Here is a 22193-nt window from a genome sequence, read left to right on the forward strand (position 1 = left end):
TAGTTTATATTGCCAGCAATTTGTTTAGTTACTCATTACTGGGTCCCAATCCTGCAAACACCTAGGCACCTAAGTACACACATGTGGAGCCCCATTGAACTTGTCAAGACTACTCATGTGCTTAAGTGTTTGGAGAATTAGGATCTTAATGTCTGCGTGTTGGCATTCTAAGCCTTATTTTTTTCCCTTTGTGCCTCTGTCTCTCATTAGGAAATCATTTTGACAACCTGAGAACAGGGAGTCAAAGAATGTAAATCCTAACGGCAAAATTCTGCGCTCAGATCCTCATGGGAAATTGACTGATATAATGCTCTCCCCTGGAATTCACAGCTGTGCCTCACACCTATGAAGTGCAGTATCACTCAAAATGCAGCTCTGAGATCAGGAATGCAAAAAAGAAGGAACAGACATGTTAACTGAAAAAAAATCTGCAAACTAAGTCAGTCTATACAAGGGGAAGCTATGGTAGCTTGCCAGAAGACTTCAAAAGGGATGCACAGATGGAAGCCAGTACAGAATGCAGGACTTGGCATTTAGGGTAGGATCAAAAGAGGATGTTGCATTAGTGTTTTTAATAGGGTGAAGCAGGAAGGTCCATGACTCCAGAGAGTACTGGTCAAAATGTTTTGAAACCAAAGTTTAACACCCCCCCCCCCCAAAAAAAAAGGGTGTGTGGGGCGGGGGGTAGGAGGACAGAGAGGGGATGTTTTCTTCATGAAAACTTCAGCAAAGATTTTTCTCCTGTATTTTGACCATCTATTTCTAACTGAGGAGCACAGACAAGGAAGTGCTGAAAGGAAGAAAAAAGAAAATTGGTTTTCATAAGTGTAGATTTTAGAAAAATTGATTATTCCTGTGGAAAAGAGCTGCACAACTTAAAATAAAATGGTCTCTGCTATAGAATTGTATAGGAAGTTTCCAAAAATTATTCAAAAGGTACCACAGAAAGGGAGGATGGTCCAGGTCTAGGGCAATAGCCTAGGACCTAGGAGATTCATGTTCAAGCCCATGCTCCCTCAGACTTTCCATGTAACCTCAGGAAAGTCATTTAATCTGTCCATGCCTCAGTTTCCTATCTGTAAAATGGGGGGATAATAGGACTTCTCTACCTCAGGAGTGTTGGAAGGATAATTAAGAACATAACTATGGCCATATAAGGACAGACCAATGGTCCATCTAGCCCTGTCTTCTGACAGTGGCTGGTGCCAGATGCTTGAGAGAGAATGAACAGAAAAGACGGTTACTCACCTTTGTAACTGTTGTTCTTCGAGATGTGTTGCTCATATCCATTCCAAGTAGGTGTGCGCGCGCCGCATGCACGTTCGTCGGAAGAATTTTCCCCTAGCAACACCCGCGGGTCGGCTGGCACCCCCTGGCGTGGCGCCGCTACGGCACCGGATATATACCCCTGCCGACCCGTCCGCTTCTCAGTTCCTTCTTGCCAGCTACTCCGACAGTGGGGAAGGAGGGCGGGTGTGGAATGGATATGAGCAACACATCTCGAAGAACAACAGTTACAAAGGTGAGTAACCCTCTTTTCTTCTTCGAGTGCTTGCTCATATCCATTCCAAGTAGGTGAATCCCAAGCCTTACCTAGGCGGTGGGGTCAGAGTTGGACACTGCCGAATGCAAGATTGCCAAGCCAAGGGCTGCATCGTCTCTGGATTGCTGTACCAAGGCGTAATGGGAGTAAAGTGTGTACCGAAGACCACGTAGCTGCTCGGCATATCTCCTGGATAGGCACTCGAGCTAAAAATGCAGTCGACGAGGCCTGAGCCCTGGTGGAATGTGCAGTAACATGGCCTGGAGAGGCGTGAGCTAGATCATAGCAAGCCCAAATGCATGCCGTGACCCAGGAAGAAATTCTCTGGGAAGAGACGGGTTGACCTTTCATCCTGTCTGCCACAGCGACAAAGAGTTGGGGGGGTCTTACGGAAAGATCTGGTGCGGTCAATGTAGAATGCGAGCGCCCTACGGACGTCCAGCGAGTGCAACTGCTGCTCTCTACGTGATGCATGCAGTTTGGGAAAGAAGACCGGGAGGAATATGTCCTGGTTGAGGTGAAAGGATGAAACCACCTTGGGAAGGAACGCCGGATGTGGGCGCAACTGCACCTTGTCCTTGTGGAATATCGTGTAAGGCGGGTCCACCATGAGAGCCCGAAGCTCCGAAACTCTCCTAGCCGATGTAATGGCTACAAGGAACGCCGCCTTCCACGATAATACAGGAGAGAGCAGGTTGCCAAGGGTTCGAACGGAGGGGCCATAAGTCTTGACAGAACCAAATTGAGGTCCCAGGAAGGGGCGGGGCATCGCACCTGCGGAAAAAGACGCTCCAGCCCTTGAGGAACCTCGAGACCATAGGGTGGAGAAAACGGAGTAAGCTCCTTCTCCGGGATGAAAGGTCGAGATGGCGCTAGGTGTACCTGCAAAGATGAGAGTGCGAGACCCTGCTGCTTGAGATGCCAGAGGTATTCCAATATTATGGAATAGGAACCTGCGCAGGTGCCGCCTGCTGCGCTTGACACCAGCAAGAGAACCGCTTCCACTTGGACAAGTACGTAGCCCTAGTGGAGGGTTTTCTGCTGCCCAGAAGTACTCGTTGCACTGGGGTGGAGCAGCGTAGTTCCGAGTGACTCAACCACGTAGGAGCCACGCCGTGAGGTGGAGGGATTGCAAGTCGGGATGGAGAAGCCTGCCGTGGTCCTGGGTTATTAGGTCCTGATGGAGAGGCAGAGGAACCGGGTTGGCTATCGAGTGGTCCAGCAACGTGGTGTATCAGTGCTGGCGAGGCCATGCTGGGGCGGTTAGAATCACTCGAGCCCTGTCCCTGTGAAGCTTTACAAGGACCTTGTGCACCAACGGAAAGGGTGGGAAGGTGTACAGCAGGTGGGTCGACCAAGACATGAGGAAGGCGTCCGATATCGAGCCCGGGGCGAGACCCTGAAAGGAGCAGAACCTGTGACACTTCCGGTTGCTGCGGGAAGCGAAGAAGTCTATGGGGGAAAGCTCCACTTCTGGAAGAGAGAATGAGCTATGTCTGGTCGAAGTGACCACTCGTGGGCGAGAAATGACCTGCTGAGGTGGTCTGCTAATGTGTTCTGGACCCCTGGGAGGAAGGATGCCACCAGGTCTATAGAGTAGGCTATATAGAATTCCCACAGTCGGATCGCCTCCTGACAAAGGGGGAGAGAGCGGGTTCCTCCCTGCTTGTTTATGTAGTGTATTGCGGTGGTGTTGTCCGTGAGCACTAGAACACAACGGCCCTGCAGGTGGTGAAGAAAGGTCTGACAGGCGAGGCAGACTGCCCGTAGCTCCCGGAAGTTTATGTGTAATGAACTCCTGGGCGGACCAGAGGCCTTGCGTGCGACGACCCGCCATGTGAGCCCCCCAGCCCAGAGATGACACGTCCGCCGTTAGGGATGTAGACGGTTGTCTGGGGTGGAACGGCATGCCTGCACACACCAGGGAAGGGTTTTGCCACCAACGGAGGGAGTGTAAGACGCTCTGAGGAACCGTGACGACGACGTCTATGGTGTTCCTGTGCGGGCGGTAAACGGAGGTCAGCCAGATTTGAAGGGGGCGAAGGCGGAATTTGGCGTGCTTGGTGATGAAAGTACAGGCAGCCATATGGCCGAGGAGGCTGAGGCAGGCCCGGGCTGAAGTCATCGGGAAGGCCTGCAGGCTCTCTATGGCGGTGACTATTGCCTGAAACTGGCTCAGTGGGAGGCAGGCCGCTGTGAGCGTGGAGTCCAGGACAGCTCCGATGAATTCTATTCTTTGAGTGGGCACGAGGGTGGATTTGCCCATATTGACCATCAGGCCCAAACGCTCGAAGAGTTCCATGATGACGGCTATGTGAGCGGCGACCTGGGTCTCGGAGGTCCCGCGAATAAGCCAGTCATCTAGGTAAGGGAAGACACATATGCGCCAACGACGGAGGAAGGTGGCTACCACTGCCATGCACTTTGTGAAGACACGTGGGGCAGTGGAAAAGCCGAAAGGAAGGACCGTGAATTGGAAGTGACGATTTCGCACCATAAAACGTAGGTACCGTCTGTGTGGGGGGGTAAATAGAGATATGAAAGTACATGTCCTTCATGTCGAGAGCAGCAAACTAGTCCCCCGGATCCAGGGATGGGATAATAGTCCCCAAGGAAACCATCTGGAACTTCAACTTCTTTAAGAAGAGGTTGAGCCTGCGGAGGTCTAGGATGGGTCGAAGACCTCCTTTCGACTTGGGAATTAAGAAGTAACGGGAATAAAACCCCCTGCCCCTGAACTCCTGTGGTATCTCCTCTATGGCTCCGATTTCGAGAAGTGTACTGATCTCCTGCCAGAGGAGATGCTCGTGAGAGGGGTCCCTGAAGAGGGATGCGGAGGGTGGGGGGGGCACGAAATAAACTGCAGATGGTAACCAAACTCCACCGTACGTAGGACCCAACGATCTGAGGTTAGTCGGGTCCATGCCGGGAGGAAGGAGGAGAGATGGTTGGAAAACTGGATAGGATTCCGGGAAAGGACTGGTGCTCTGCTCTCGGTCGTACCTTCAAAAGTTTTGCTTTGGTCCCGACGGTGGCTTGGCGGAACCATTATTCTGGCCCCCCTGAGAACCGGACTGTTGTCTGTGGTTCACACGACCACGCCTTCTAGTAAAGTCCTGTCGAGGCCGTGGTGGGGGGTAGGGACGTTGAGGTTGGGCTCTGAAGGACCTGCGTTGGGTCTGCGGAGTATGCATCCCCAGGGAATGCATTATGACACGGTTGTCCTTGAGGCTTTGGAGCCTAGGGTCCGTTTTCTCCGAGAAAAGGCCCTGGCCTTCAAATGGAAGGTCCTGAATTGTGTGTTGCAGTTCAGGGGGTAGGCCGGAAACCTGCAACCATGAAATTCTCCGCATTGCAACTCCCAACGCCATGGTCCTGGCCGCTGAATCCGCAGCGTCGAGAGAGGCCTGCAGGGAAGTCTGGGATATCTTCTTCCCTTCCTCGAGGAGGCTCTGGAACTCTGGACGGGAGTCCAGGGGGACCAGCTCGGTGAACTTGTCCATGGACTGCTAGGTGTTAAAATTGTACCTACTGAGAAGGGCCTGCTGGTTAGCTACACACAACTGTAGGCCCCCTGTGGAGTATACTTTGCATCCAAGTAGGTCCATGCATTTAGCCTCTCGCGATTTTGGGGTGGGGGCTTGCTGGCCATGGCGCTCCCTCTCGTTCACAGACTGGATGACCAGAGAGCATGGAGGAGGATGGGTATAAAGATATTCGTACCCTTTAGATGGTACCATATATTTCCTCTCCACGCCTCTGGCCGTAGGAGGGATAGATGCCGGGGATTGCCAGATCGAGTACGCTTTAGCCTGGATGGAGCGGATAAATGGCAGGGCCACACGAGTCAGGGCATCCGAAGAGAGTATGTCCACGACCGGGTCCTCCACCTCCGGGACTTCCTCCACCTGAAGGTTGATGCTCAACGCAACACGGCGGAGAAGGTCTTGGTGGGCTTGCAGGTCAATGGGGGGCGGGCCTGAGGTTGATGTACCCGCTACCACCTCATCCGGTGAGGAGGAGGATGAGAGACCTGGGACCAGCGGTTTGAGCTGTGAATCCTGGTCCAGAGGAGGATCGGTTTCTGCGGCGGGCTGAGGGTCCCGTGTTGCGGCTGAAGCGTCCGTATCAGCGGGAGGACGACTAATGGTGGCCTCTGGTGCGCGACGGACTGACACGGCGGACCGCGACGTCACTGTAGAATCGCCCTGGGCTCGGTGGTACGCCCAAGGCATCCAGAAGGACCACTGTGGTGCTTGCTCCAAGCCCTGGGACTCCGGGAGGGCATGGGCCTGAGGGTCCACATCTCCACAGAGAGCGCTATCTGCTCGGGACGAACCAGATGGGTGTCTTGATGGCCAGGGCAGAGCAGATAGTCCATGAGGTGGGTACCGGACGTCATGCCCCGCCGGGGAGCAGTACCGGTAATCATACCGGTGCTGAGACGTGGACCGGGACCTGCGACCAGCACGGTGCCGGGAGGTCGACTGAGACCGAAAGGACCGACGGTGTGATCGACTCCGCCAGGAATGGTGCCGGGAGCTCTAAACCATTATGCTGAATACCGGTCCAGAGAATGCGATCTGGACCGGTGCCGCGAGTACGACCGGTGCCGAGAGGGGGATCGGTACCGGGACTGCGAGCGGCGCCTGGATCTTGACTGGCAATAAGAGCGGGAGCGGTGCTGGGATCTCGATCGCGAGCGGTGCCTGCTTGCTGCCTCGATAGATGGTGGTCTGACCATGGCAGGCTTTCCCGCTGATGGGAGGACCCGCACCGGCGGTGCCGGGGGTTGAGGCAGGGTGGGCTCCGTAAGAGCAATCAGTTCCCTCGCCGTTGAGAAGGTCTCCGGCGTGGTGGGAACGACGAGCTCAACCGAGGCGCGTGCCGGGGAGCTGTCATGCACCGGACTCGACGGCTCTTGTCTGGCCGGAATCGACGGTGCGCAGACTACCGGTGCTGCGGCAGTTGTTGGTGCCAGACGGCTCGGTTTGGCATGCTCAGACTGCGGTGCCAAGGTTGGAGCCGCAGGAGTCTTAGGCTTTTTGGCCCTCGGGGAGAGGGAGCAGTGCCGGGCCTGCTTCAGTGCCGGAGATGGTTGGTGCTGGGGTGTTCCGATGGTGCCGACGGTCTCCGGTGCCAATGAAGCACTTCTCCCCGGTGCAGACTGTGCGGCACTCGGTGCCGGAGCTGGAGGGGTAAGGGCCGCCTCCATCAGGAGCTGTTTCAATCGAGAGTCCCGCTCCTTTTTAGTCCGCGGTTTGAAGGACTTACAGATATGGCACTTGTCCGTCAGATGGGATTCCCCCAGGCACTTCAGGCAGCGATCATGGGGGTCTCCCGTTGGCATCGGCCGGCGACAGGCCGAGCACTGTTTGAAACCGGGTGAGCCAGGCATGAGCCTGGGCCCTGGGAGGGGTGAGGAGGGGTAAACCCCAGCCCTCTAACTATATACACTAACTATACTAACAAACAACAACTATAACTCTAACTAGAACTATAAATACAAGAAGTAGAAGAACGAGTGGAAAGCTAGGGAAAGTGGAGGTCAGCTAAGCCGTGCTCCACTGTTCCAACGACCGACACGGGCGATAAGAAGGAACTGAGGAGCGGACGGGTCGGCAGGGGTATATATACGGTGCCGTAGTGGCGCCACGCCAGGGGGCGCCAGCCGACCCGCCGGGTGTTGCTAGGGGAAAATTCGTCCTACGAACGTGCACGCGGCGCACGCACACCTACTTGGAATGGATATGAGCAAGCACTCGAAGAAGAACTGGGCAATTATCATGTGATCCATCACCTATCATCCAGTCTCACCTGCTAGCAGTCAGAGGTTTAGGGACACCCAGAGCATGGAGTTGCATCCCTGACCATCTTGGCTAATAGCCATTGATAGACCTGTCCTCCAGGAACTTCCCTAGTTCTTTTTTGAACCCAGTTATACTTTTGGCCTTCACAACATCCCCATGGCAACGAGCTCCACAGGTTGACTGTGTGTTGTGTAAAGAAATACTTCCTTTATTTTAAACCTGCTCCCTATTAATTTCATAGGGTGACCCCCGGTTGGTGCGTTATATGGAGTAAATAGCACTTCCTTATTCACTTTCTCCACACCACTCATGGTTTTATAACCCTCTATCATATCTCCCCTCAGTCATCTCTTTTCTAAGCCGAACAGTCCCAATCTTTTTAATTTTCCCTATGTGGAAGCTGTTCCTTACCCCTAGTCATTTTTGTTGCCCTTCTCTGTACTTTTTCCAATTCTAATTATCTTCTTTGATATGGGTTGACCAGAACTGCATGAAATACTCAAGATATGGGTATATCATGGATTTATACAGCAGCATTATGATATTTTCTGTTTTATCTATTCCTTTCCTAACGGTCCCTAATATTCTGTTAGCTTTTTTGACTGCTGCTGCATCTAAATATCTAAGATAGATTCTATGGGTTTTAGAGAAGTTTCTACAGAACCCCATTAAACGTCTGCAGAGTCCCAATTAGGTTCATCCTTATTAAATTCTGCAGGACTTTTTTCTGTGAGGAGCTGTCCTGCAAAGAAGATGGATCTGTTATTGTTCTTACACAGAAAGAATAACCATACTTTTTTGGTCAGAAGAAACAAAAAGCAAATGTAACGTCTCCATGAGCGAGCACAATGTGTTTGTCTGCCCCTGAGTGGGCTGCATCTAACCACAGAAGGACAGTCGCCTCAGCAGCAGGTATTTAAAGGTGCAGTACAGAGAAAAGAGTCAGAACTGAGTTATACACACTGCAATGTACACAATTAGTAAGTATTGTTAGAGTAAAATGAACTGGTATTATCCAGGCAAACAAAGTCCAATAAAATGTCAAATAGAGAGATGTCATTGTTCTGCTATAGGTAGGTCCTAGAAAGATCACAAACACATCTACACTGCCAAAAAACCCCACCAACCCTAAACAAACCACAGCAGCGAGTCTCAGAGACCAAGTCAATTGATTCGGGCTAGTGCTAAGGGAGAGCAAATAGCAGTGTAGACATTCCTGCTTGGCATCTGAGATCTGCCCGACTTTGAGACCCACTGCAGTGGTTCTCTTTTTCTTTTCTCTCACAGTGTAGATGTGCCAGATCCTTGCAACTGTAAAGAAGAACAGTACCCATGTCTAATTATGTGCTGGCAGGGCGTTTTGCCATTCAGTATGCTGTTACAACAAATTGTAAGGGAAAGTAAATTTTCCTTTCATCCGCTCTTTTGAGTGTGCTATCAATAGACTCAGCCTGCCAACCAATTACAGTTATGGTGTAAGAGGAAAGCTACTTACAAATTGGATTTGTAAGTATAAAAACAAGATCATAAACTCTCTATCCTACTGCTAAAATAGCTAAAATGATAGAATTCCATGACTTTGAGCAAGTGATTTTCTTCCCCATTCAGAGATTCTTCCTTCCTTTAATGCCTATACCATTATTTGATATAAAAGTAAGATTTGTTTCTGCACCATGGAAGCAGTGTGATTTCTTTAGATATATCGTTAGTCACATGCCAGATACTATGCACACTCTCCCCTTTGGGTCTCTGCCTTACCTAGACTTTGAGTGACATCTAAGCTACAGACCATATATGAATCGATGCAGGTGCAAGAGATCATTCTTCCATTCACATCTCATATGGCTACAATAGAGAGAACTGGAACAGAAGGCTGAAACTTAAGTAGAGGCCGTAAGGAGGCTATGGAGAGAAGAATGGGAAATTTCATACGATGACATCCTATACCAGAAAATACATGTTCTGTTGTGCTTATGAACTGTGTGTGTTAGTGTTACATTAGCCCCTTAGTGATGCATCTCCCAGCAGTTTGTTGGGCTAATGAATTCTGATGTGTGCCAGTTCTGGCATGGAATGTGGGGTGAGAGGATCTCCACTTGCTGCAGGTAGAGGAGCTGCAAAACCATTGGAAGGGAAGGATTCTGGGAATCCATGACCCCTCACCCCCAAGCAGGCCTTTGTATCCTGATCCTCTTTCCCTCCTCCTGAAATTGCAGAAGATTCTGCCATAATCCCATTATCATAGAATATTAGGGCTGGAAGGGACCTCAGGAGGTCATCTAGTCCAACCCTCTGCTCAAAGCAGGACCAATTCCCAGACAGAATTTTACCCCAGTTCCCTATATGGCCTCCTTATCGCTCCTTTTGTGGTGAGTAAGAGGGACGGAAGTGAACTTCCTGAAGATGTTTATTTGTAAAGGGAGGAGAGGGCATGGTGTCACTGGAATTGATTTCCCCCAGAGCTACTTGCTCCTCGCTGCCTACTGAGGATGCGCTCCACTTTGGCTCAATCTTGTGAGCTCTCTTACTGGAGTTATCAGCAGGGGGTTGCTCTCTGGGTGATGGTTTCTGTGTGGCCCATATGATCTCCTCCATTGCTACTCAGATAGGAAGAAACCTGTCCCCTCTGCCAACAAATTGTAGAGTCACTTCCTTTCCTGTCAGCATGTGCTAGGGCCCTGTGTGCAATATAACAGCTGGTAGGATGGAGTCTCAGAGGAGATGAGGAGGGGTGTCTGCACACTTCTGAGCACCTGCTCAGGATCTGTACAGACATTCACATCTGAAGTGCCTGTTTTACAGATGGGGAACTGAGGCACAGAAAGGCTAAGTGACTGGCCCAAGGTCACACAGGAAATCTGTGGTGGATTGAACCCAGGTTTCCCAAGAGGCAGATTTGACCAGGACATTAAATTAGATTAGATCCTAGAAAATGGTTCTCTCTCTTAAATATTGTTGGATAGCCATTCAATGTCTTCATAGAAACTACCTTCAATTCCTATTGACTTTAGTAGAGGATGGGCTCTTGGCTTTTTGGACCATCTTATACAATTTGACAACAAGGCACTCTCTCCTACATTCTGTAGGATAAGGCCTATAGCATAGTTATTGCTTCCTATTAAATTCCATGGGGCCTTTCCACAATGATATTGCACCTCTAGACATTTAAGGGCATTAGTGTGAAAATACCTGGATATTTTCAGAACAGGCCCTGACCTACTGCCACTGACTTCAGTGGTGCAGGATCAGACACTTAACTTGGAGAACACAGCTGCTTTTATTTGGAGGGGAGATGAGTATCTTTAGAACTGTACTGGATTCAGCATCACCAGGAGACTGACTCTGGGCATCAAGACAATAGGTGCACACAAAACAGGGGTAACTTGTTCCCAAGATTTCAGCACAATGCACAGATTTGGGGAATAGACAATGTTTGACAGAGAAGCTAGTAAACTAATAAATATTCACTACATTGATTATCTTTTGTTAGCACTCACTTGCTTTCAGTTAAAGGTAAAATCAAGGAATGTTAAATTAGAAATCTCTTTTGGAGAACCCAAATTGGAGGAAGAATCAGAGGATGATCCTGTGGCTAAGACAGTGCATGGAGACCCAAGAATTTGGATTCAGTTCTTGGATCTTCCCCAGATCTCCTGTGTGATTGGCCCTGCCAATGCTTATGCATTTGCTTAACTTTACTCACATGGGAGGTGTGGTAAACTCTTTCCCAAATCTGGACTTTAGCGTACAAAATCTGGGTGCTTACTGTGAACCTTCCCAAGCTTATACCCAGCTTGGATGTTATTTTGCTGCCACCAGCTGAAGTTTTCCAGGGTTTCGGCCCCCTCGGGTTCCCCAAACCTTTCCTTGGGGGACCCCTCCAAGACCCAGAGCCCTGGGTCTCCTCTATTCATCCCCCAGCTTCCCCCCTTTCCTGGGTTAGCCGGTCGATGCTGCCTATTCCCTTTGAATACAACCAGAGAGGCAATCTAGCTTCCCCGAGGCTATGCATCAAACCTAGTCAGCTCACACAAGAGATTCACCCCTCCCTTTGTCCCGTAGCCTTTTCCCGCCCTGGGACAATAGGAAAGTAAGACACAGAGCTTGGGCTTTTCCCTCTCCTTTACCTACTAGGGCTGAGGCTACACTGCCACTTTTGTAGCGCTGGTAGTTACAGCTGTGCTCGTACAGCTGTGTATGGCCAGCGCTGCAGTGTGTCCACACTGACAGCGACCAGCGCTGCAGTGTGTCCACACTTCCACTGGTTGCAGCGCTCTTGTGAGTGGTGCATTGTGGGCAGCTATCCACAGAGCACCTCGTCCCATTTGTCGCTGTGGAAGGGGACGGAAGGGTGCGGGTCATTCCACTTCCTGTTTCAACCACCGTGTGCATCGCTTCCCTTTCCAGCCGTTTGGTGCCATTGTGAGTCTGTCGCATGATTTCAGAGAGAAATGGAGCCCGAGCTGCTGAGGACATTGCTGATGAATGTTGCCAGCACATCACGTCTGGCAGTGGAGCTATTCCTTATGCTCCAAAGTGACAGTGAGAGCTCAGATGATGAAATAGATGCGGCTGACGCACCTGACAGCAAATTGCTTGTGGCAGTAACGGACGTGCTCTGCAGCGTGGAACGCCGCCTTTGGGTCGGGAAACAAGCACTGAGTGGTGGGATCACATCGTCCTGCAAGTCTGGGATGACAAGCAGTGGCTGCACAACTTTAGGATGAGAAAAGCCACTTTCATGGACTGTGTGCTGAGCTCGCCCCAACCCTGCAGCGCAAGGACATGAGACTGAGAGCTGCCCTGTCAGTGGAGAAGCGGGTGGCTATTGCAGTCTGGAAGCTGGCTACTCCAGACAGCTACCGATCGGTCGCAAACCAGTTTGGAGTGGGAAAGTCGACCGTTGGAATACTGCTGATGCAATTGCAGGGCCATTAATTGCATCCTGTTCAGAAGAACCGTGAGTCTGGGAACGTGCAGGCCATTGTGGATGGCTTTGCACAAATGGGTTTCCCTAACTGTGGAGGGCAATAGATGAACGCATATTCCTATTCTGGCACCACTCCACCTGGCATCCGAGTACATTAATCGGAAGGGGTATTTCTCAATGGTTTCCAGGCGCTTGTGATCACCGTGGGCACTTCACTGACATTTACCAGGATGGCCAGGAAAGGTGCATGATGCACGCATCTTTCGGAACAGTGGCCTGTTCAAGAAGCTGCAGGCAGGGACTTTTTCCAGACCGGAAGATCACAGTGTGGGATGTCGAAATGCCCATTGTGATCTTGGAGACCCGCTTACCCGTTAATGCCTTGGCTCATGAAACCGTACACAGGGAAGCTTGACATGAGCAAGGACTGGTTCAACTACAGGCTGAGCCGGTGCAAGATGACCGTGGAGTGTGCTTTGCCGTTTAAGGGAGATGGAGAAGTCTGTATGGGAAGCTAGATGTGGGGGAAAGCAGCATCCCAGCATTATAACGCGTGCTGTATCCTCCATATTTGTGAAGGGAGGGTGAAACCTTCATTGACGAATGGACCTCCGAGGTTCAACGCCTGGAGGCTGAATTGAACAGCCAGAGAGCAAGGCTACTAGAGAGGCCCAGCACATGTGTTCAAGATAAGGGATGCCTTAAAGGAGCAATTTGAGGCTGAAAGCCAACAGTAATGTTGGGTGCCTTCCACTGCAGTAAGAGCATTGCTCACAGCAGTTACCTGCAGTGGTTTCATTGATTTGCAGTTCCTATTTTTTACTTGTAGTAGATGTTACAGTTTCTGTAATAATAAACAGTGAATAAAAGACAAGAATCCTTTATAAAAATACAGTATAAAACAGGAAGGGGGGTACGGTGATGAGCATTACACTCACAGGTTTGAATATGTTCTTCCTTGAGGGCTCTGCACTGCCTGCTGCTGCACTTGGGGCACTGCCTGCTGCTGCACTTGGGGATTAAAAGCTGCTGGTGATGGGTGTTGAGTGCATTGGGTAAGGGTCATAGTTATCAGGGTGTGAGTGACGTACTGGTGTTGGGGCAGTTGGTGGTGGTAAGCACCAGGATGCTGGAGAAGGGTGTTTGAGAAAACATTGGGCACAATGTGCTGAGTTTTGGGATGGGCTGAGGCATCCACGGTAGTGGTCTGCCTGCATGTCTACCATTGTTGAACACATCTTGAACACGGGCTCGTGGGGGGTGGCGGGTCGGGCTGGATCCCTGTCTGGCTTTTTCAGTACCTGCTGGCCAGGGGGGTTAGGCAGACCAGGTGCTGGGAAAAAAAAAATCAGAGAATTCACCCAGGCCCCCAGGAGCAGAGCAGCCAGTGGCCATGATCACAGAAAGCGTAGGACAGGGCTGGTTAGCACCCACCAGGGACACTCAGCAAAGTGCATTGGGGGGGGGCAGAGCCAGGGGCCTTCCGAGTCCAGCCCAGGAGACTGACCCCTTCCAGCGCCCCCGGCTCGTCTCTTCCCGGCCAGCAGGGCACCTAGTCTGTTCTCCAGCACGTCTGGCTGATCCTTGCAGTGCAGGGGGCCGTCAGTTACCACCCTTGCCGGCTACAGGGTGTCGGCCGTTCTCTGCAGCCCGTCGGCCGTCACCCTGCCCTCTAGGGGTCGTGCACCTTATCCTGCATCACCTAGCTATCGAGTCGCACAGAGGGAAAACTGAGGCACACACCGTATTCAGAGACAACGTTGAGAACATTCCCACTTCGTCCTGGGAGTGATGCTCCCCCAGGGCGGGAATGCAAGACAGCGGTGTTTGCTGGGCACTGGAGCACTGAGGTACTGCCCACCGGAGCCTCAACCCCAGCCCTGCTGCAGCCCCTGGCAGCTCCGGCTTGCCCAGCTGAGAAAAGAGGGGACTGTCAGCCGCCCAAGCACTGGGCAAGCCCTAGCGTGGAGAGACACCCCGAACCCAACTGGTGGAGAACACAGGCCTGGTGCGTGCTCCAGCTCGGGGTGGGAGCTGCAGAGCATCAGCCCTTAGGGTCACACTGGCTTGTTGGGGGAGCCCCCGGCCTCCTGGGAGTGAACCTCAGAGCGCCAGCCCCTGCAACGAGTCCAGCTGGACGGGGCACCTGGGGGAGACTTGAGTGACCCAGCCAGCGCTCTGAGGACACCCTGGGGTGTCACGGACAGAAAGTTACAGCCTGGTCCCTCGGGGCACTTCAGAGCCAGAGCTTGCTCGGACCCCCACTTGAGCCCCAGTCTGGAGCTCCGCAAGGCCCCGCTCGCCCGCCGGGAGCTCGGCAAGCCCCTCGCCCGGCCGGGAGCTCGGCAGCCCCGCTCGCCCGGCCGGGAGCTCGGCAAGCCGCTCGCCGCCGGAGCTCGGCAAGCCCGCTCGCCGCCGGAGCTCCGGCAAGCCCCGCTCGCCCTCCTCTCCGGCTCTGAGCCCAGGGCAGTGGAGTGCTAAGCGGTGACCAGAGAGGCTGAAAAGGAATGCTGGATAAGTCCTAATACCCTGGAGGCCAATAAACGCTGGTGAGTGTCCACACCTGATGACCAGCGCGTGCAACAGCAGCACTGGACTCCCTACACGGAAGCAGACACAGGTGTACAGCCAGCGCTGCAACAGGGAGTTGCAGCGCTGGCTGAGCTTTTAAGTGTAGACACCTGCTAAGTTGCAGCACTTGTAACCCCTCACCAGCGCTGCAACTAGCAAGTGTAACCATGCCCTAGGAAAAGAAACCCCACAAGTTTTAAAAGAAACTTTATAAAAAAAAGAAATACAGAATAATAATACTGCATTAAGAGATCAATACAGGCTTGCTTATAAGAAAATATGAATAAACAGTCTGATTTAAAAGATAGCCCAATTAAACCAGTCCAGCAAATCAACCCCATGTAAATACAAATCAAAGCACATCACAGCCGATTACTTTGGTTCCTTTGTACTCACACTTAATAGTAGATTATTGTGAAAGAAGATGGAGTTAGAAGAAGCTTGTTTACTCACAGCCAAGGAAAACAAAAGATCCCGAGTTTCAGTTCCCTCCAGACTTTAAAAAAAATCCAGGTCTGATTGGTCCTCTGGTCAGGTGTTTGGTTCCCCTTTGTTCACCTTTACAGGTAAAAAAAATTAACCTTACCTATCTACTTAGACAGGAGGTTTCATTGAATTTAAGTGTTTGCTGGTCAAGGTCTTCGCTCCAAATTGTCTGTTAGTCTATAAGGTGCCACAGGATTCTTTGCTGCTTTTACAGATCCAGACTAACATGGCTACCCCTCTGATACTCTGTCCCACAGTTCCCCTCTGTAAGATGGGATACTTCCTCTCCAGGGGCAGCTCTAGACATTTTGCTGCCTCAAGCACTGCGGCATGCCGCGAGGGGCGCTCTGCCAGTCGCCGGTCCTGCGGCTCCAGTGGACCTTCTGCAGGCACGCCTGCGGGAGGCCCACTGGAGCCGCCTGCCGCCCTCCCGGCGACCAGCAGAGTGCCTCCTGTGGCATGCCACCCCAAGCATGCGCTTGGCATGCTGGGGCCTGGAGCCGCCCCTGTTCCTCTCCTGCCCTCTTTCTGTTATGTTTACCAGCCCTAAATGGTTTGCAGTCTCTTACTATAGGTTTGTAAAGCATCTTACAAAACGGTGCCCCAAACAGTGAAATATAATTGGTTTGCTTCTGCACAAAAATAAACAAGGCCCATTAATTTGCTGAACAATTTGTATCAAAGCTACAAAGGGTCAAACTGAAGTTCAATGCTGAAAAACTCACTGACAAATGAATCAGCCTTCTAAAGCAGGAAATGCAGGCTGCAGACAATAAGTAAAATAGATATGCAACCTTGTAATACATGACTATATTTACATTAAATTCTTTTGCTGGTGTCCAAACCCAGGAAAATAGAGCTGAAGCCCAAGATAGAATTTAGTCATATAGTTCAGCTGTGCAACCCATTGTTCATTCATTTTAAAAATAGGTGCGTGAGGCACTGAGGCGCAGCACCGGGGAGATCAGAGTTGTCACCAACATGAAGATAATGAATCCAGAAAGACAAAAAGTTTCAGATGAAGGTTAAAGGTAAGGGAGAGAAAAATGGAAACAGAACTAAAATAGTAAAAGGAAAAAAGACTTTATGATTTTCCACAAGTAAGCCAGAAAAAAGGCTTATGGCAGTCAATGCTGACTGTAGCTATTATAAATACACATATATATGGCTGGAACATATCCTGATCCTTTGCCCTCTGTGGGTCCAGGTGTCAAAATGAGCTTTACCCATTGACTGTTGTAGAGCCTGGATTTCACCACCAGTACATAGGAACTACTTCCTTCCAGGCAGAGGGATGGACATGATTTAGCCATCCCTGTGCAGTCACACATTCAAACAAACATACTCCTAGGGAGGAGTACTGCTGGCTCCCAACATCTCACTTGCTATTAGTATAAAGTAATATGTAATAATAATATACATATTGGTACTTTAATAGGGCCAGTTTCACAAAGTCGAAAATAATTGAGCCAAATCAGCTGGGAGGGAGAATTTAACCAGAAAAATGTCATTGATTATTGGGAATCATTTAACACCACTTTGTTAGATGCCCCAGAAGCCACAGTCCCACAATAGAAGACTGTACTTGTTAAAAAACAACCTGGTTTGCAGGGGAAGTGAATGCAGCTGTAATTTTTTTTTTTTAAATGTAACAAATAGAAGAAAGGGGAAGTTGATAGTAATGAATACAAATCAGAAGTTAGGAATTGTAGAAAATTGGTAAAGGGACATTAGAAATCTAGGCACAGCAGATTTAAAGACTATAAGAAAAGTTTTTAAAAATATATTGGGAACAAAAAGAATCCTGACAATGGTATTGATCAACAACAATATAGAAAAGGCAAATATGTTAAATAAATATTTGTTCTCTATATCATACGTTGATAACACTCTGTTCCATTAGTATGGCTTGAACATGTTAAACAGAAGCTACTAAAGTGAGACACTTTAAATACAGCACGTCCAGATCACTTGCATCCAAGAGTTTTAGAAGATCCATTGTTTATCTTTTGTTTAAAAGATCCATGCCATGCTGAATCACACCATCTAAACCAGTCTCCCAGAATGGCCTATACTAGATGTGTCAGAGGAAAGTACAGGAAATGCTGTAGTGAATGTATGGAAGAACTTTTCCATGAGGAAAGTTTCTTCTTAACTTGTCAGTCTGCAGTTGGCTTATGGCTTGAGAGTTTACATTCCTTCTAAACAAACATTTTAGTGTATCTACCATAACTGTGGATATTTTAATCCTCCAAATAAATGCCCAATTGTGTTCTGAATCCTATTAATCTCATTGGTCTCCGTGCTATTGTGTGGCAGAGAGTTCCACAGGGAAATTACACAGTGAGTAGAATGTTTCCTTTATCAGTTTTCAATAAAACTGAAAGGCAATAAATTTAAGATTTCAGTATTCTTGTATTATTAGAGGCTAAAGTGGAGCACCTTATTTACCAGCTCTAAACCATTCATTGTTTTCTATATCACTCTGATTTTTCCTCTAACCTATAAAGTTTCAACCTTGTCAGTCTCTCCTCTAACAAAAGTCTTTCCAAACTTTTACCAGGTTTCATTGCCCATATCTGAATCCTATTTCTGCACTTCCATTTTTGAAATAAGGTGACCAAAACATACCCAGTATCAAGAATGGGATGTGGGCAATTTGATGTAATGGTCAGAGGCAGAGTCCAGGCCAGGGGTCAGAGCCAGAATCAGGAACCAAGGATCAAGCAAGACTCTGGTCCTGTGCGGCAGATAGTCAGGAAGTCTCTCAATCATTCAGAGAACTTCCTGTGCCTCCTTCTGGCTTAAATAATATGGTTAGGCCAATCAGTGGAGCTGGTCATCATCCCAGTCAGGGTTGTCATGGGCAATACCTTGGGAAGGGGGTCAGATTTCTGCTAGCTCATCACTTACAGTAGTTCTGGGTGAGCTGCTCAGTGGTGGCCAGGGTGTGAGGGCTGCCTGGGAACCCATGTGCCCTTACACCAGATATTCTGGGTGAGGGTGAACCACTGATTTATAGAATATTGTCAGTATATTTTCCATCCTAATCTTTTTATGTACTAAGTAACATGTTCTCTACTTTTCTGGCCACCCCACCGTTTGGAGTGGAGTGGTTTCCATTGAGCTGTCCACAAAGATATTCTGGTCTATTCCCTGCATTTTTTTCAATTAGTTTAGAGCACTCTGAAATTATTCTTTCCAACATGTTACCTTGCATTCGTAAACAGTGAGTTTCATCTGCTGTTTTGCTACCCTTTCACCTAGCTTTGTTAGTTCCCTTTGAAGCTTCTCATTGTCTTCTGTAGTCTTCACTAACCCAAACGGCTCTGTGCCTTCTTCAAATATTGCCACTTTCTTTCCTTTTCCACATCATCATTTAAAGCCCTTCTCTATGCCCAATCTTCTCACCTATACATTGATACCATGGAGGTTCCCTTGTCTAGGTGGCTCTGTGTGGTACTGAAGATATTTCAAAGAAAGCTGCCACAGGTGCCCTAAAAAGATATTTTTCCTCTAGTAATCTAAACTCTGCTTCCAGGACCTCTCTTCTATGTATTCACCATGGTCACTGCTTCATCCATAGCACACTTTAGAAGTCTTGTGAGCTCTACCAGTTTACCCATCATAGGCAAATTACTGAATAGGTTCTCATGAATGTTATATGCTCAGCTATCAGAATTTCTAATGATCATATCCCTTGTTACCACGGCTTGTCTACATCTTAACAACTGTAGCCCCATCTCCTGGAGAGTCATCTTCTCAGAATGGGAGGAGCCTTCAGCTTCCTTAAGGCACTTATTCAGACACCATCAATATGTACGAGTTGTTTAGAGTTCATTGCTCTTGTTTGCACTGAACTCCCTCGGCCAGCATGCAATACAAGAAAACTTATTTAGTCAGAACTACTGATGTGTTAAAATGCAAACATGCTGTAGCCTAAGTATCAGTATCAGTTATAGCATCTACTTCTCCCACATTTTGTAACCATGTGCCTTTTCTATTGTGGGATAACTGTACTAACAGTACACATTTGAACAGGCCAAGAGGCATCTTCAGTTAAATAAGAAACAAAATATTTCAGTTCAGAGTGGAAGTTATTCTAAGCATGGCAGGTTGTTTTAATCTAATAGTGATAGGTAAGGCGGAAAGGGTAAGGGATGGCTATTTCAAAGCCCTTGAGAAAGATTACACTACTAAATATTATTTGTGACAATAGAGAGGAATCTTAGAGTAGACAGCCATGGCATTTCCAGTGGGGGCAGAAGGTTAAATCAATAGGCCATTACACCGAATGTTAAATCAATACTCTATTATCAACTTCTCTTCTTATTTGTTGGCCAACTAGCATAAATCCTGCTAAACACATTAAGAACAAGCAACAGCTAAAACAGCTATTGATTGGATTGTTGAAAAGTTGAAGTTTGTTGCAGTTATCAACACTGCAATATGTTTTCCAGGAACACTACTTATGCCAAATGGGCAAACTCCCATAAAATAATAAGGCCAAGATTTTTAAAAAGTACCAGTGATTGTGGTTGCTTCAATTTTTGGGTGCTCAGCTTGAGACACAATAAAGGGGTCTTATTTTCACAAATTGCAGAGCATACATCTATCCTCTGAAAATCAGGTCCCTTTAGTGTATCTGAAGATGAGTGCTCAAATATTGGGATATCTAAATTCACTCATCCTTTTTGAAAAATTTGGCCTGAGTGGGAAAAGGGAAAAGCACAACATTACACATAGAAGTTGCTGAGCTTCTATAAAGTAGTGAAAACAGACATTTGCTTTTCAATAATTTGTCCCCACCTCCCACTCCTTACAGCGATTAAAAGGGATTCCCATTGGGAATTAGTAAGTGCAACCTGTGGGCAATGTACATCAATGCACAATAAATAATTTAAAAATGACTCAATTAAACACATAACCAATTCAGAAGGAAAAGAGGGCAAAAAATGTTGCTGTATTTGATTAACAGCCTGAAGATAAAATCCTATAAAGGAGAAACTGCTGCACAGGAAACAATTTACTTGAAATGATAGCAATAAGAGATCCCATAAAAGCAAAGTGCATAAAGGAAAGATGCATTTTCATGTGACTATAGAAAAGAAAATGGTAACATGACAGCTTGTTAAAAAACAAAGTGATTAAGCATGATTCTTTGAAATGTTAAAAAAAATCCTTTTATAGCAAGATATTACAAATCAGGTCAACTAACTTATGCAGATGGAATTTTAAACAAGCAGTTGCTTTGAAGAAATTGCTACCTGTATACTAAGTAGTTTAGTTAAATAAATCATCATGTGTGAGGCTTTGAAGTTTTGAAAATTTATCAAACTATATTTCAAATTAGGCCTGGGCAAACTATTAATAAACCAGACATCGACAGAAACAAGTTGTTTACAACTAAAGACAATTGTTGGCATTCTTCACTGTCAGAAATTGAGAAGTGTAGTTCTTGGTAAAATAATGCACTCTATTTTGTCCATGTAAGTTGTCATCAAGCTATGATTTTTCCCAAAGTTTCAAAATAGAAAAGCTAAATAATTTCCTGTTAATAAAATAAAGGGCTAAATCATCAGAAGTTGGTGTCACAAGATGTGCATGGATAAATTGTATGTTTCCTGTGTACATTCCACATGTGTGCAAAAAGAATCCAGAACAGGTATATGCCAATATGGCATATGCAAATATTTGCCAGTACACACTGTTCCTATGTTTGTTAGTTTCAATTTGGCTACTCATAATAATAAGCAATGTGCACCTGAGTAAGTGTTTCCAAGATTATATTCTAAGACCCACTGCTTTGACCTTGACTTCAGGTTCTCAGGAAAGAGCAGCTCCAAAGCGCACATAATATTGTATTTTACCTTAGTGACAACAACAACAAAAGAATCTTCAGTCTAATTCCTGTTCATGGAAACCATCATCATCTTCAAAGTGTGTTTCTTCCAAAAGTGAGGAAGTAGCTGTTTATTCAGACCCATTATACCTAAAACCCAGTGGTTACCTTAGTTGTACATTTTTGCTAACCGCATGCATTCAAAAAATCAGGAGTTAACCCCTGCAAAATAATATTTAAAAAATAACACATTTCAGATTATGTTTGCCTTCTGCTTTGAGCCTGCAGGGAGCATTCACTTAATGTCTTCAAGCTTTTCTCCACAATAATGATGGCTACAAATATATTTCTTTTTAATGAAAGCTAAGATTCTCACGTACTCTCTTGATTCCACCAGCTGAGGCTTTAAGAACAACATCTAAATATTGCAAGTGTGGTAACTCTGTTTGTAGTTAGCACAGAGCATTAAGAGAGGAAATAAATTAGCGTAGCAAGAAAACGACAATGGTGAGTTACATTAAGAATGAAGTTGGCCAGCTGCTTAACAGTTCTTTAAACATTCACTTGATTGGAGCCTCTCTTCATTGCCACTTAAAATCCTCTTCCACAACAGAGTCAGTGAAGTCTGAGTTACAGCCTCCTTAATTAATTATGCATATATTGCTGGGAGTCCAGGACTGGCAGTAGCAGCAGCACACAAGATGTGCAGGGATCCCACATCCTGTTTCTTTGGTGCTAATCAGAATTAGCAACAGTGAGGCTGATTATCTCTGCTCTATACTGACTGTCTATCCGGAGAACACCTTCAGCCTCTGCTCTTCTAGGAGTCCCTTGGCGGCAGAAGGGTTTCTGTGCCCTGCAGTGCATAAGTCTTTTAGAAATAATGCACAGCATCTCAGTGTCGCTGTCTACTGGGGCATTGTTAGCCCCATCACACCCAAATAACCAGTTTCCCCAATGAATACTGCTGAAAATTTTTTTTTAATGTTCTAAACTTCCCTATGCAATATT

The 22193-nt window shown here is 47.8% G+C and overlaps 1 protein-coding gene across 3 annotated transcripts in view; it reads right to left on the reverse strand.

The window, feature by feature from the left end:
- The window catches only part of BEGAIN (brain enriched guanylate kinase associated), a 263709-nt gene that overhangs the window by 197951 nt on the left and 43565 nt on the right, over positions 1–22193 (reverse strand). The window contains exon 1 of one of the 3 annotated variants that reach the window (XM_032763501.2): positions 9112–9190. The exons of the other annotated variants lie outside the window; for them this stretch is intronic. The gene's annotated coding sequence lies outside the window, so the exon portion shown is untranslated. Of the gene's footprint in view, positions 1–9111; positions 9191–22193 lie in introns of those variants that run through there. 3 annotated transcript variants of the gene reach the window in all.

This window comes from Chelonoidis abingdonii, chromosome 4 (assembly GCF_003597395.2).
Source record: "Chelonoidis abingdonii isolate Lonesome George chromosome 4, CheloAbing_2.0, whole genome shotgun sequence".
NCBI classification, from domain to species: Eukaryota; Metazoa; Chordata; order Testudines; family Testudinidae; genus Chelonoidis; species Chelonoidis abingdonii.